This window comes from Myotis yumanensis, unplaced genomic scaffold, assembly GCF_028538775.1.
Source record: "Myotis yumanensis isolate MYYU_CA2020_CCGP unplaced genomic scaffold, mMyoYum1.0.hap1 SCAF_2, whole genome shotgun sequence".
Taxonomy (NCBI): domain Eukaryota; kingdom Metazoa; phylum Chordata; class Mammalia; order Chiroptera; family Vespertilionidae; genus Myotis; species Myotis yumanensis.
The window spans coordinates 170,963,499-170,977,202 of NW_027223753.1; the positions used below are offsets into that span (position 1 = coordinate 170,963,499).

The window sequence follows — 13,704 nt, forward strand, 5'->3', positions numbered from 1 at the left end:
TATTGTGCTCTATATTCTTCCCAGATGCTAACCACTGTCCCATAGAAATATAAATGTGAGCCACATATGCAAGTTTAAATTTTCTAGTCACCACATTTAAACAGAATATTAAAAGAAATGTATTTTACAAATATATGCAAAGTATTACCCTTTCAACATGCAGCACTAGCCACATTGCAAGCACTCAATGGTCACATGTGGCTAGTGGCTACCATATGAACAGCACATCTCCAATGTTTCCTCAACCTTCATCTCCCAGTAAATGAACACGGCATAACATTTCTTGAAGAAGGGAGACAAGTTTTATAATAGTTAGCAAAATAAATGAACCCCCACCGGTATTTCTCTCAAATCTGTAGCTCAAGACCAAGATATAGCAGGACATGGTGATGGCAAATGCCAAAGAGGAAACATGGCTCCATCCCATATATAAAAGATCAGGAAAAACAAATAGGGTCAAGGATTACTATCAAGAAAATGGCAACTTAGACACTCTATCCATTGGGATACTGATATCATCATATATAGGACCTGAGATTCTTCCCTCAACTCTTTAATGGCTTGAATCAAGGTTGGTTTTCCAACTCTAGTCATTAGTACTTCCCTTTCCAACCCCACTATGCATCCTCTGAGTATAATACAGGTAGGTAAAACTTCAGTGAATGTGTAATGCATCAATACATAAAGCTACTAAAAAAAAAAGAGGTGAGAAAATCTTTACCTTTTCAAACTTTTTGGTATTGATCCATGTAGATATGGAAAATTCTGTGTCCTGTCAAATAATAAAGAGCTAGCTCTCCCTCCATCATTCTCCCTCACTTCTTCCTCCAGGATAGGAGGCAATGATATGGATGACATTCATTAAGCCATTAATCCTTCAAAGGGAAGGATTATCTCCTGAAATCATCTGGAAGGATGGGTGAAGTCTATCACTCACTCCTTCCTGTGTTCCCTAGTGTTCCATTTCTGTTGGAGATTTGGTTTCTAAAGTAAGCCCCAATTCCTGTGTTTTACACTGGGTAAAAAATACATAAAACTAGCACGGTCACTCAACTCTTTCTTTCAGGCAAACCCAGGGTTAGGACTGGAGGTCAGATCAGAACAAGCCTCAAAATGGGCTTCAAATCCAAAGAACATTTTCTAACTGAGCTTTGGGAGCCACCTGCTTTTGGAGTTATGGCCTTACATTAGAATGGGGCCTGTAGTTTGAAGCCTAGTCCATGATTGTCATAACTAATTTGCAAAGGTGTTAGAGTATCAACAGTCCCAGACAACAAGTATTTAGACAAAACTTAAAAGTGATCAGCAGTAATGTTGATATCCCAGTAATAGGTTGTGTCGATCCCAAGTACTTCCTGATATGAAGCCATGAGAAGGGCTTCGCCTCTATGGTGATCTTCCCAAAAAGCCACAACCCCATTCCAATCATGAGAAAACATCAGATAAATTCAAATTCTGGGTCATTAGATACACTTAAAAAATACTTGCTTGATACACATAAAAAATGTCAAGTTCATAAAACAAGGAAAGGCTGAGAAACCCACAGAAGGAGATTAAGCAGATATGATAACTAAATGCAGAGTAGTGTCCAGAACTGGACTACGGAACAGACAAAGGCATTAGTGGAAAAACTGAGGAAATCTAAAAAAAGTGTGTTTGAATTAATTTTGTTGTACTGATGATAATTTCTTAGATTTGATAAATGTACTTTGGTTATGTAAAATATTAACATTAGAGAAAGCTGGGCAAAGTATATAAAAAAGCTCTACTATTTTTGTAATTCACCCGTGGATAAAGATTATAGGGAATTGAGCACCCTCAGGCTGCTTCCAGCCAAACCAAAACTCGATCAGGAAAAGAGCTGACAACATTGAACTACAAGAAAAGATACTAAAGTGACTTTTCCCTTTTTGCTGTTCTTATAATAAATTAAAATGCATTTAAATGCATTTGATTAGTTAAAAGTTTCACTGGAAGCTAGAAATTAGCTGAATTAAGCAGACTTTTGAAAACTAAAATAAAAAAAAATAAAGGAACAGAATGAGAAAGGCCTATTTTGCCAAAGAAGAAATCAGTAATTGCAAAATTTACATTTTTTATAATTATTGAAAATGTTTATTTTGTAGTTGGACTTATAGTATAAGAGAATCATCTTCCCAAACTATGTTTGAAGTTTTCAAAGATTAAACTGGCTCAGTTTTCCAAAAAAAAAAAAAGAGAGAGAGAAAAAAAAAGTCTCTCTCCATCTGTGCTAGGAAGAAAAAGAAGCTTAGCCAACACATTCACAGAGTTTTCAGAGACTCAGCCTATCCAGACCTTTTAGTCCCATCCCAATTGCCTGTGAAACCATAGAAGCTAGCCTAGAAATTTCCTTTTCAAAGAGTCATGTTACTTTTTTTTTTCAATTTTTCTTTCAGAAACCAGTTTTCCTTCAACTCAGCTTACCCGATTCACCAAACCAAGCAAAGACTAAAAAAAAAAAATAAAAGAAATTAAATTCTGCCATCTTCCATAGATAGGTAGATAGATGGATGCATGGATGGATGAATGCATCGATGGATGAATGGATGGATGGACAGATAGATAGGCACCAGGTATAAAGGCTGAAATTACCTGAGCCCAGTGTGCCAACTGAAGTCTTCTGCTAAAGGAAAATTACTTTTGGAAACATCTTACTCCTTCTCAAACACACCTCTGTAACCAAAATATCAACATATTCACTGAGTATTTTTGTAATCACAGTTTTAGAAAACATGTTTTCCCTTCAACAATAGTGAATGTTACAGAAATCAGATCATAACACCCAACACTTTCTAGAATCTAGATGAAGAAACAGTGAATTCAAAAGAGAAACAGAATTATCCAACTTAGCTTTTTCCTCTCAGAACCCCTCCTAAAAATTCCTTCAGATATTCAAACTTTAAATTTAAAAAGGCCCCAAACACTTTTATTTTTTAAAATATCTTTTCATTGATTTCAGAGAGGAAAGAAGAGGGAAAGAGAGAGACAGAAATATCAATGATGAGAGAGAATCATTGATCGGCTGCCTCCTGCACACCTCCTACTGGGGATCAAGTTTGCAACCCAGGCATGTACCCTGACTGGGAATCAAACTGTGACCTCCTGGTTCATAGATCGATGCTCAACCACTGAGCCACACAAGCCAAGAAGCCCAAAACAATTTTTAAAAAGCAAAGAAACAAAAAGGAGTTCTGTGAACAAAGTGTCATGTAAATAGCAGGATGTGGAGACAAATAAGACAAGGCTCTTCCTGGCCCTAAGGAGCTTGCTTTGGAACGGCCTCTACCCTCCATGGAGAGTATCTGAAGGGAATCTGGAGGGCTTTTTTGGAGATGGCTCTTCCCTGAAGATGTTGTTTTCCCTGCAGCCTATTTGTGTCTGCTTGACATCCTACACTCCAGATATACAGGGTCCAAAGCCAGTGCCAGCATTTTTCTAATTGCCTCTTGTGGCCTCTCCATCACTACTCCACTGCCACACACCCTGACTCAAGCCTCATATTCTCTCGCCCGTGATGTTTATTTTCACTTCTCGATTAAAACTTCCAGATCCTGAGATCCTCTCCTTTTTTCCGTATGCTGTCCCCTCATGGCAGTGTTATTTTCCTGGTTCAAGGTAGAGCCCATACACAACAGCGATTCAGGCATTATCTTGGTCATTCTTCTGCCCTAACCCTCCCAGTGTTCTCAGCTCTCACACCTACAGTGTTTGATTGTACTCCACTAAATAGAACTTGAAGAGGCTAAGCTATCATCAATGCAAAAATAACTTCAATAATAATGCTCTCAATTTATAGTGGAGAGTTAATGAAGTGTTTCCTTATTCATTACCTCGTTTGAGTCCCACCACCCTAGTAAATTAGGGAAAACAGAATTGGATATCCCTTTAACAGAAGAAGAAGAAGCAGAGTTGCAGAGATGGGAAATAACCTCTATCAAGGGCTCACAGGGAACTTTTGGCACTACCCAAATCTCATTCCTGGCCCAGTCTTGCATTACCCCATGCACTCAAGGTTCTAGGATCTCCTGCATGAAAAAAAAAGAAAGAAAGAAAGAAAGAAAGAAAGAAAGAAAGAAAGAAAGAAAGAAAGAAAGAAAAAAAGAAAGAAAGAAAGAAAGAGAGAGAAAGAAAGAAAGAGAAAGAAAGAAAAGTTACATACCAGAATGGCAAGGAAAAGTCTTTAACTTACACCAGAATGAGACCAGCATTGCTAGTTGACTTAGAAAAGGGAATTAAAAAAAAACTATATATAAAAAATAAAAAAGCTATCCAACTGATTCTGGTAGAGACGATTAGCAGAAATATCTTGCAAAGAATGTGGGTGTCCTGGAAGATTCATTGTCATCATCATTATAATTTCTAATCATGCTGTGTGGGCAGGTGTCCGTGTAGCAGAAACATCATTGGAACCCAGATTCACAGTTTCATCAGGAGACTAGAAACTAAGTCTGCAATTCTTAAACCCCAGAGCCTGAATCACAACTTTCCCCTCAGCGATCAGCAAATATGCAGACTGTGCCTACGCCAAGGGGGGCCTGCATAGGGAGGCCATCAAATATCAGGTCCAACCAAAAGTGCTCATGGAAACAAGGTACAGGAGGCTTTCTGGGAGCCTGGAAATACCATCAGATGCAGACAGAAGGCCGCAATTGCAGTCCCACATTATGCCTCTAATTTGCTGAGTAACTTTGAATGAATCATTTGCCTTCTTTGCATTTTTGTTTCCATTCCCATTTAAAAATTGAAGGGTTTTTTTTTTAATTTAAACTACTGGTTTTCCAATGAAAATATGGGAGGAGGTCAGGAGGAAAGGCAAACCAGCAGCAGGGTTTTGGGCTTCCCCTGGCTCTGTGCCTTCCCCCCACCAGAGCAGGTCTGTTTTTATCATTTCACATTCTGGACTTGGCCCCTCTACAAGATTTAGTTTTAACAAAGTGTCCAAGTCCACAAAGATTATGGACATGATCTCTGCTAACATTCTGATTCTACGCAAATATGTCTTCCCAGAGTAATCTTTACAAAAATTCCTTCACCTAATGTACTTGATTTAGAGAAAATTGTATTGGTAGAATTGTAATGTGAAGCATGTCAATCTTTTCTTATGCCTCCACATTGGTGGGTACCTAGAGAGAGTGTGCAAGCATGGCAAAGATGATCCAGAGCACCAGGAGGAAATCCACTGCAAATCCCATAATTATGTCACAGAGATTTATTTATTCATACAAAAATATTGACTAAGCACCTGCCCTGTGATAAGTACTATGGGAGCCTTGAAATGAATAAACAAACACGGCTCTTGTCCCCACGAGGCTTACATTATAGCGAGTCTGGCGTTTTCTAAAACTGCACATACTGAAATAACTAAATCGAAATCACTACTAACAAATATGTGGCATACAGCTAAAGCAATCCTTAAAGGAAAATTTACACTTTGTTTATATAAATTAAAAAGCAGAAATGAAAATTTGTGAATTAAGAGTCAAGTTCTGATAATCAGAAAACAAAATAAACCTAGGCAAAGCACAAGAAATGTATTGTTGAATATTTTTAAAAGGGAATAAAGAAAGACAAGCTAATAAATAAGTAATAAGCCTTTTGCTTTTTTAAATAAATAATAAACCTTTTGCTAAACTAATCAAAAAAGAAGGATAAAAATAAAGCACAAAACTTTAAACAATGTGAAAATAACCAGAAACAGAGGAAATAAAAATTAGTCAACTCCTTACAAATCAATTTGAAATAGACTATCTTAAAAATAAGAAAAGTATGCACAGAAGAGATATAGAAGCAAATTAGCCCAATTACAAAGAAATAATATGTTGTTAAAGAGCAAATACCTCCACCCCTCCAAAAAAGGCATCAGGTCAAGGTAGTTTCATAGGGGAATTCTTTCACATTTTTTAAGGAATAAATCATATAGATACTATTCAAACTATTCCCAACAAGAAAGCTTCCAAATTATTTGTAGGATTTAAGCAAAACCTAACACTAGAACCTGACAATGCATGTACACACAACTTTCAAATAATCTCATTTATGATCATTGATGAAAAATTGTTAATAAATCACTGACTTCTAGATTCCAACAACACTAAACAAATAATGCACAAACTATGACCAAGTAGATATTATTTCAGCAACACTAGAATGATTTCATGTCTGAAAAATATATTTATATATTTCTCCAAATTTATAGAACTAAAGAGAAAAATCTAAGATTTTTTTTAAAAAGAAAGAAAAAGAAACAATGTATGATTATTTCAATAGTTTCCAGAAAGTTATTACATAAACACTTAACAGCCAGTCTCTACTCAAATAAAAATAAGAAAACACTCTCAGAATGGAGATTGATAGTTTTTAAGACAATGTATTTCTCAAACCAAAACCCAGAAAGCTTCCCATTAAAGTCAAGGAAAAGAGGACACTCACTCTATCACTGCTGCTTAATATTTACTCTTCTAGAGGTAATAAAAACTACAATTACAAGAAAGTTGCAGGAGTTATAAAAACTAGAAAGAAAAAGCTAAAGTGCAGCTGCAGATGAAATGATTACTTAACTAGAGGCGAAAAAAATTAATCTTAAAATTATTCAAATAATGAGAGAATTCAGTAAAGTGGTAGAGTAGAAAATCAATAAGCTGAAATCAATAAAACACACAATCCAATTAGTTAGATGTAATGTCAGGTGAACGGAACATAAGGTTCCAAAAGTGATGCAAATTCCTAAGTATTAAATATTTAAGCAGTTAAGCATTAAGGATTTAATATATAATAAAGGTGTCTTTTCAAGTCAGTGTGGGAAAGATAGACTAGTCAATAAATAGTGTTTGGATAGGATGATCTGGAAAATAGCAAAAAAGATCCCTACCTCACATTATTTGCCAAAATATCTATAATAATGGAAGCATAATATGCTAATTAGACCAGATGTCCTTCTGGATGACCTTCCAGACGAAGCCCGGGCTGCGAGGGAAGCCTGGGTCCTGGGTGCCAGAGGGAAGCCAATGCCAGCAGCCAGGGGAAGGGAGGCCTACTCTTGCACGAATTCCGTGCATCAGGCCTCTAATAATAAATAATTTCAATGGATCAGTGCTGAGAGAGAGAGAGATAGAGAGAGAGAAAACAGATGAAGTAACTAAAAGGAAAACGGGGGGGGGGGGGGAATTTTAATATTCACGAAGTAGAGAAGACATTTCTAAGTGTTACATAAAACCCCATAACCATAACATCAAAAGACTGAATTGACTATATAAATTATTTTATTTTAATCTGCAAGTTCAAAAGACAAATGCAAAATAGGGGGTTATTGCATCTCCTATCATAGACTAAGGGTTATTTTTTTTAAAACTGCAATAAAACACTATGGAAAAATCCAACAATCCAATAGAAAAGAAGGCAAAGGGTAATTCACAGAAAGGAAATACAAATGAGTAAAGCTTATTTAAAATGATGTTCAAAGTCACTAATGACAACAGAAATGAAAATTAAAACTATGATAGCAAGGTTCTGAAACAGAAATAATCATCTAGATATATGAGAAAAGCAGGATGCAAAATAATGTGTGCAGAATGCTACCCTTCAGGTAAATATTCAACATACACTGGAACATAAAGGAATATAATACATACACATGCTTGTTTATATCCAGTTTCTTTCCAGAAAGAGTTATAAGGAACTGATATATCCTCTGGGTGGGAAAAGTTAAATGATGAGACATTGATGGGAGAAAGATTTAGTTTTCATTACACGTCTCTTTGAAACTTTTAAATTTTGTACTATATTTTATGTGGATTATTCAAATTAATTTTTAATTTTCTTTAAAGAAAGGCTAGACAAAGCATCTGTGAGAATGTCAAATGCAGGGGAAGGGAACCAGCTAGACGGCCCATGACTTTCCAACTCTTTAATTTATTATGGCTTATCAGATTGAGAATGACCAAGATACCCAGATTTGAGGTCTAATGCAGCTACCTATTAGCTTTAACTTTGGGGAAGTTCTTTATTCTTGCAATGTCTCAGTTTTCATAGCTGTGGAACAGAAAGCTAAAATTTACACCTCAACAGATTGTTGTAAAAATTCAATAACATAACATATATAAAGTGACTAGTTCAAGGTCTAGCAAGGGATATACAGGGGTGGGCAAAAGTAGGTTTACACCTGTTCGCATGAAAACTAATGATTAATAAATAATAATACAAGAATAAACTCTGTTTCACGTACTCACAACTGTAAACCTACTTTTTCCCACCCCTCTATGTTCAGTAAATGTTAGCTCCCTCTAGTTATGACTCTTCCTAATAATAATTGCTGTTTCTAGTATTACTATTTATTATTGTTGTTGTTGTTATTATTATTATTATTCTGTACTGCTTAACCACATACATTCAACCCAACACTCACTCCCAACAGCTCTGGCTTCAACTTCCTGTAGCACTGCCACCACATCCTAAGTCCCTATGAAGCAAAAGTTGAATAAGTCATTACCAATTCTAAACACCAGTCAGGAGAATAACTGGAAAACATCTATTTCAACTCCCACATTTCACTGAAAAATGAGCAGAAGGCAGCTATAGTTCAGTGGCTGCCCAAAGGGATGGAAACTCAAGTCAACTGCCTCCGTTCCACAAACTTCGCCATATCTCATATGTTGGCAAAGAATGGGCCTCTTTCCCTGAACTTCACTGGCTTCGTACTTTAACGGTCACCTGGCTTTACTTCCAGAGAGCACATCCCTCAATCAGGCATCCCTGGCCTCACCGCCCTGTGAACAAGAATAGTCCTGGTACACACAAATTCATTGCTTAGGGTTCTCACACACAGCAGATGACAAAATCACCCTTCATGCAGTATGACAAAATGCCAACTCCTTCAATCTTCCAAATAATGAAGACTCTATCCTGATAGAAACACGGATCCCTTTGTCTAGAACCTGAGACTTAAAAATGGGTGGCTAGAGACAATGCGACCTTAGCATTGGGCTTTGTTAGTGGTGAAGGTGGGGTGAGGTTTCTGTGTGTTTGTTTTATTTTTCTTTATTTCTGTGTTCAGTCTTTGAGAAAGATTCTATTATGGTTGCTATCAATTCTCATTTAAAGAAATAAGGACAATGGTATTAATAATGAAACAAAAGTACTCCTGTTTTACTCTCTGTGGTCTGCAAGCAGTTTCACATTTCATTCAGATCAGAACTCCATGTCTTACTGATGTGAAAGTGTGTGGTTTTTGCGATAGCCAAGTTCTTCTAATATTCAACTTTCTGCTGTTTCTTACTTGTAACTTACAGTAAACGTATCCCAATCTTTCCCCTTTGTCAAAATCAGCCCATTTTCAAAGCAACCAGGCCACCTCCAACATGGCACTTTTCATGAATATCAGACAGGCATGAGCCTATTTAGACCCAGTTCATTGTGTTAAACAGTCTGCCCAAACTATGAAACAGATTGCCCAAATTTGATCTTTGGACTCCACAGGATATAACTATTCTGGAGGAGCACAAGTCCTGCCTTTGCTTAACTCCTCTTCCCCCCGATGTCCTCTCAACCTTCATTTTTTACTATATTTGACCAGAGAAATCAGGGATGGTTAATGTATAACTGTCTCGAGAAAAAACATAATTTGTCACCATTCCCTTAATTAATAATAATCCTTACATGGGATGATGATTAATTTTGAAAAGTCCCTTTATAGGTGCTTAACTATTCTATCAAACCTTGGAAATAAAAAGTTACAAAATTATTCTCCCCAACTATGTATTAGAAGAAACTTAGGCTCAGAAAGGGCAAGTGAATTGCCCAGGAACCACAGCAATAAGTGGTAAGAACAGGTCCTCAACCCAAGTTTATCATTCTATAAGAAAGGTGTTTTCCATTCTGCTCTGCCTGGAGCTTGTCTGAATCCTCTGCACATTGCAGGCTCTTAACTGTTTCTTGATGATCCCATCAGCAAGGCTCCCCATCAGCTCGTACTTGATGGGGTGTGTTTTGATTGTTCAATGCCTGGGCCTAGCAGTGGCTGAGCATTTTCACTATCACCAGGGTCCACCAACTGTCAGATGTGTCACAAGTAATTTATTACCTGTCATTGTTATAGTCCAAAAGTTCCAAATGATTTGTTATTTAGAAGATAGCACTCCTTCAAGATTATCCCTATGATACTATCATTCACACCCCCATTTAAGTGGGAGAACAAGAGGCAGTTATGGGTCTCCAGTTATTCCTCTTAACCTCAGCCTGCCTCCCCTCAGTCACAGCCCAGAGTGTGCTGTTTTATTAACATTATCCATCGTAAGAGTCTTTGATAAATAAAGGCTGAGAAATACTGCTATAGATGGAAGGGGCAGCATCACTTACAGAAGTTGGCTTTCCTAGAAAGAGAAGAGAATATCTGAATTCCCTGTAGGCTGGTTAAACCTCTACCATCAGTCCTGAATTGGTTCTATGGGCCTTTGTTTGGGTAACAAAACTCAGAATGCCTTGCATATATCCTGATCAACCTCACTAAAAAAGTATGCCCAAACAGAGATAACATGAGTGTGTCACCTATTACTCAATTTACACACACACACACACACACACACACACACCAGAGTCCAGAAAGGATCCAGTCTAGTACTGCAGATGACCAAAAGTGTCCCACAGTCCATTTAGTACATGTCAAGACAATTTAACCTAACATCTAAGAGATAAACAGCAGTATTCTAAGTTTTAATGAAGTCAGCTTGACCATCACTGTTATCAGCTTATCTCATTGGACCAAAATATGCATTATCTGTGTCCCGAACTACACTGTAAGTTCCTTGTAGTGAAGGATCAATTATTCATTCAAATAAATATTTACTGAGTATATACATGTCAGACACTAATCTAGATGGTAGGAATACAGCAAGAAACCAAAAAGACTAAATTCCTACACTCATGGGAGTATATAACCTGTGGTGAAGGCAGAAAATTCACAAACAGGCAACCGAACAGAGAGAAAGAAAAAAAATAAAATAAAATGGGGTAAAGGAGATAGGGAGAGGGGTTTTTATCTCTATTACTTCTACTCATTGATTTGGAGCTATTAAAAAAAAAAAAAAAAAAAAAAAAAAAACATGCCTAGCACCCAACCCAGATATTCTGATTTGTTTAGTTTGGAGCTTTACTTGGGCAACAGTATTTTTAAGGGTAGTCCAGTGATTCTAACATAGCATCAGGGTTGAGAACCACAGATATGCTTGGTTTTGAAGGTGAACAGTCCTGGATTTGAAACCTATCCATTACATATCTTCTGTGGGATCTCAGGAAACATACTTAATCTCTCTGAGCCTCAGTGACCTTATCTGCAAAATGGGATAACAGCAGTAATGCATACCTCTTTGGATTATTAAGAATTAAATGATATATGTAAAATCCATAGCAGAGTGCAGAGCTCATGGAAAGGACTTAGCAAGTGATGGCCATCACCTGCCGTTACTTTATCACTTTAAAATATGTATGCACAGGAGGTACGAACTGGAGAGCTGCAGGTCAAATCGGGTTCTGTTTTCCATGTACAGTGTGGACTATATATATATATATATATATATATATATATATAGTATTGATTTCAGAGAGGAAGGGAAAGGGAGAGAGAGAGATAGAAATATCAGTGATGGGAGAGAATCATTGATTGGCTGCCTCCTGCATGTCCCACATACTGGGCTGTGCCTAGACCAGGAATTGAACCTGCGACCTCCTGGTCCACAAGTTGATGCTCAACCACTGAACCATGCCAGCTGGGCTACAGTATGACTTTTTAATTGCTTTTTTGTTGCTTTGAGCCAAAGTGGATATTACTGAGATCATAAGTTCAATTTTTCTTCTTCCCTGAAGAAATACCTCTTACAGCATTTTTAAAATATTGTAATGACCCAAGATTTACAAATTAAAGATTTCACATAAAAATATGACAACGAATTCCCATGTGGCAATAATTGATTAGCACCAGACAAGCTTCCCCCTCTTTCAGTGAGAGCTCTCTCAAGCTTTCCATGGCCTGCACCACACCCTGCAGCTCTCTCCCCAAAACAGACGCGGAGACTGTGGCTGAAGACAAGTCCCATTTCATCAGTTCAACTGCACTGTTATCTTTTCCATAGTAAAGAGGAAAACAAAATTTTTCCTGTATCTAAGACTCAAAAGTGAAAAAAGAAAAGCTAGATAAATGGACTTTGTATTTTTTTTTAAAAAAAAAGCAATAGAAGAATTTATTTGTTGAAGTCAAGGATATTTCTGTGTATTAACTTTGCAAATGCAGTGTGTTCACACTTTTACATAATTCACATGGATGGCCCTGTGGATGGATGACGTATCATGTCCTGGGCATTGAAATAGGACCTTAGCAAATATTAGCTCCTTTTATCCCACAACTCTGTGAGGTACTTTCCATTATCACCATTCTCGAGGATGAGGAAACCGAACCTTGAAAAGGATAAGCAATGGTCTTGGGTCACATGAATAATAAATGGCCAAGTTAGGTATGGAACCAAAGCTGTCTGACATCAAAGTTGAAATTTGTTCCATCACACTATGCTCCCTCCACCCAGAGACCTAGTTAATTTAATTTAACTATTGAAGAGAACAACAACTAGATGGGAAAATTCTTGGAAAGAATACCATTAGTTTAAAACAGTATAGGACAAGCCCTCAAATAACACTGATTCCTTCAATGCCATTTCCTTATAACCTTGATATGTTGTAGGAATTTAATTCTTGCTTATATCAATTAGCCTATGGTAAAATTGGTTTCATTATATGTTGTTTTGCTTAAAACCACAGTACTTATCGATGACAAGTAAGTGGGGACTTACTGTATATATATCTCTCTCTGGCCAATGTACCTGCTGACCATTACACAAATAATGAAGGACCTATCCCAATAACTTCTGGCAGCTGTGTTTTTCAGACTTTATGAAACCTGCTCCTCTTTTCCTTTTGTCCCATGTAAAGATAGCTCTACTCTTAAAGCTATAGTCAAACAGGTTGCGCAAAGAAGAAAACATTACTGTGTACATGTGTGCATGTGTGTTGTAATGTGTTGACAAAGATGAAAACCAATAGCTGAAATGGAAGATCAAGACATATTCAGGCTCATCTCAAACATGTCTCTTTGCTGAAAGATGTCTCTTTCATCTTGTCAGAATTAACCTGCCTCTGGAGTCTAATACAGGTTATTTGTATCTATCTTAGATTTCTCCATCACATTATGCTTATGTGTTGTGTGTCAACACCCCAACCAAAGTAGAATTCCCTGTAAGAACTATCTTGCATTCGTTCTTATATGCTCACCCCAATGCTAAGCACAAAACAAGGCATAAAGTCAGAGGCAAAATAAGAGTAAATTAAGTGAATAAGAGAAGATAAGATTAACCATTTTCTAGCCATGTTTCTTTAAACAAATGTATATTTAGTATTAGTACTAACAGAGCAAGGCTTTGTGGGGATACAGAGATTAAATTTTTTAAAGCTTTGATTCAAGCTGCTCACCATCTACTGAAAGAAACAAATGCACACATAAAACCATAACACAGGAGAAATAAAAATTAAGCCTCCTAAGAGAAATAAAGAAAAAAGTCTGGTAATGAGAAAAATGTGCCAGATATGAAATTTCTCAGGATTTTGCTATAATCTTTATTTTAAGTCAGGGGTCCTCAAACTTTTTAA

General features: G+C 36.9%; 1 protein-coding gene across 6 annotated transcripts in view; it reads right to left on the reverse strand.

Moving 5' to 3' along the window:
- Positions 1 to 13,704, reverse strand: part of LPP (LIM domain containing preferred translocation partner in lipoma) — a 669,364-nt gene that overhangs the window by 512,038 nt on the left and 143,622 nt on the right. The window lies entirely within an intron of this gene.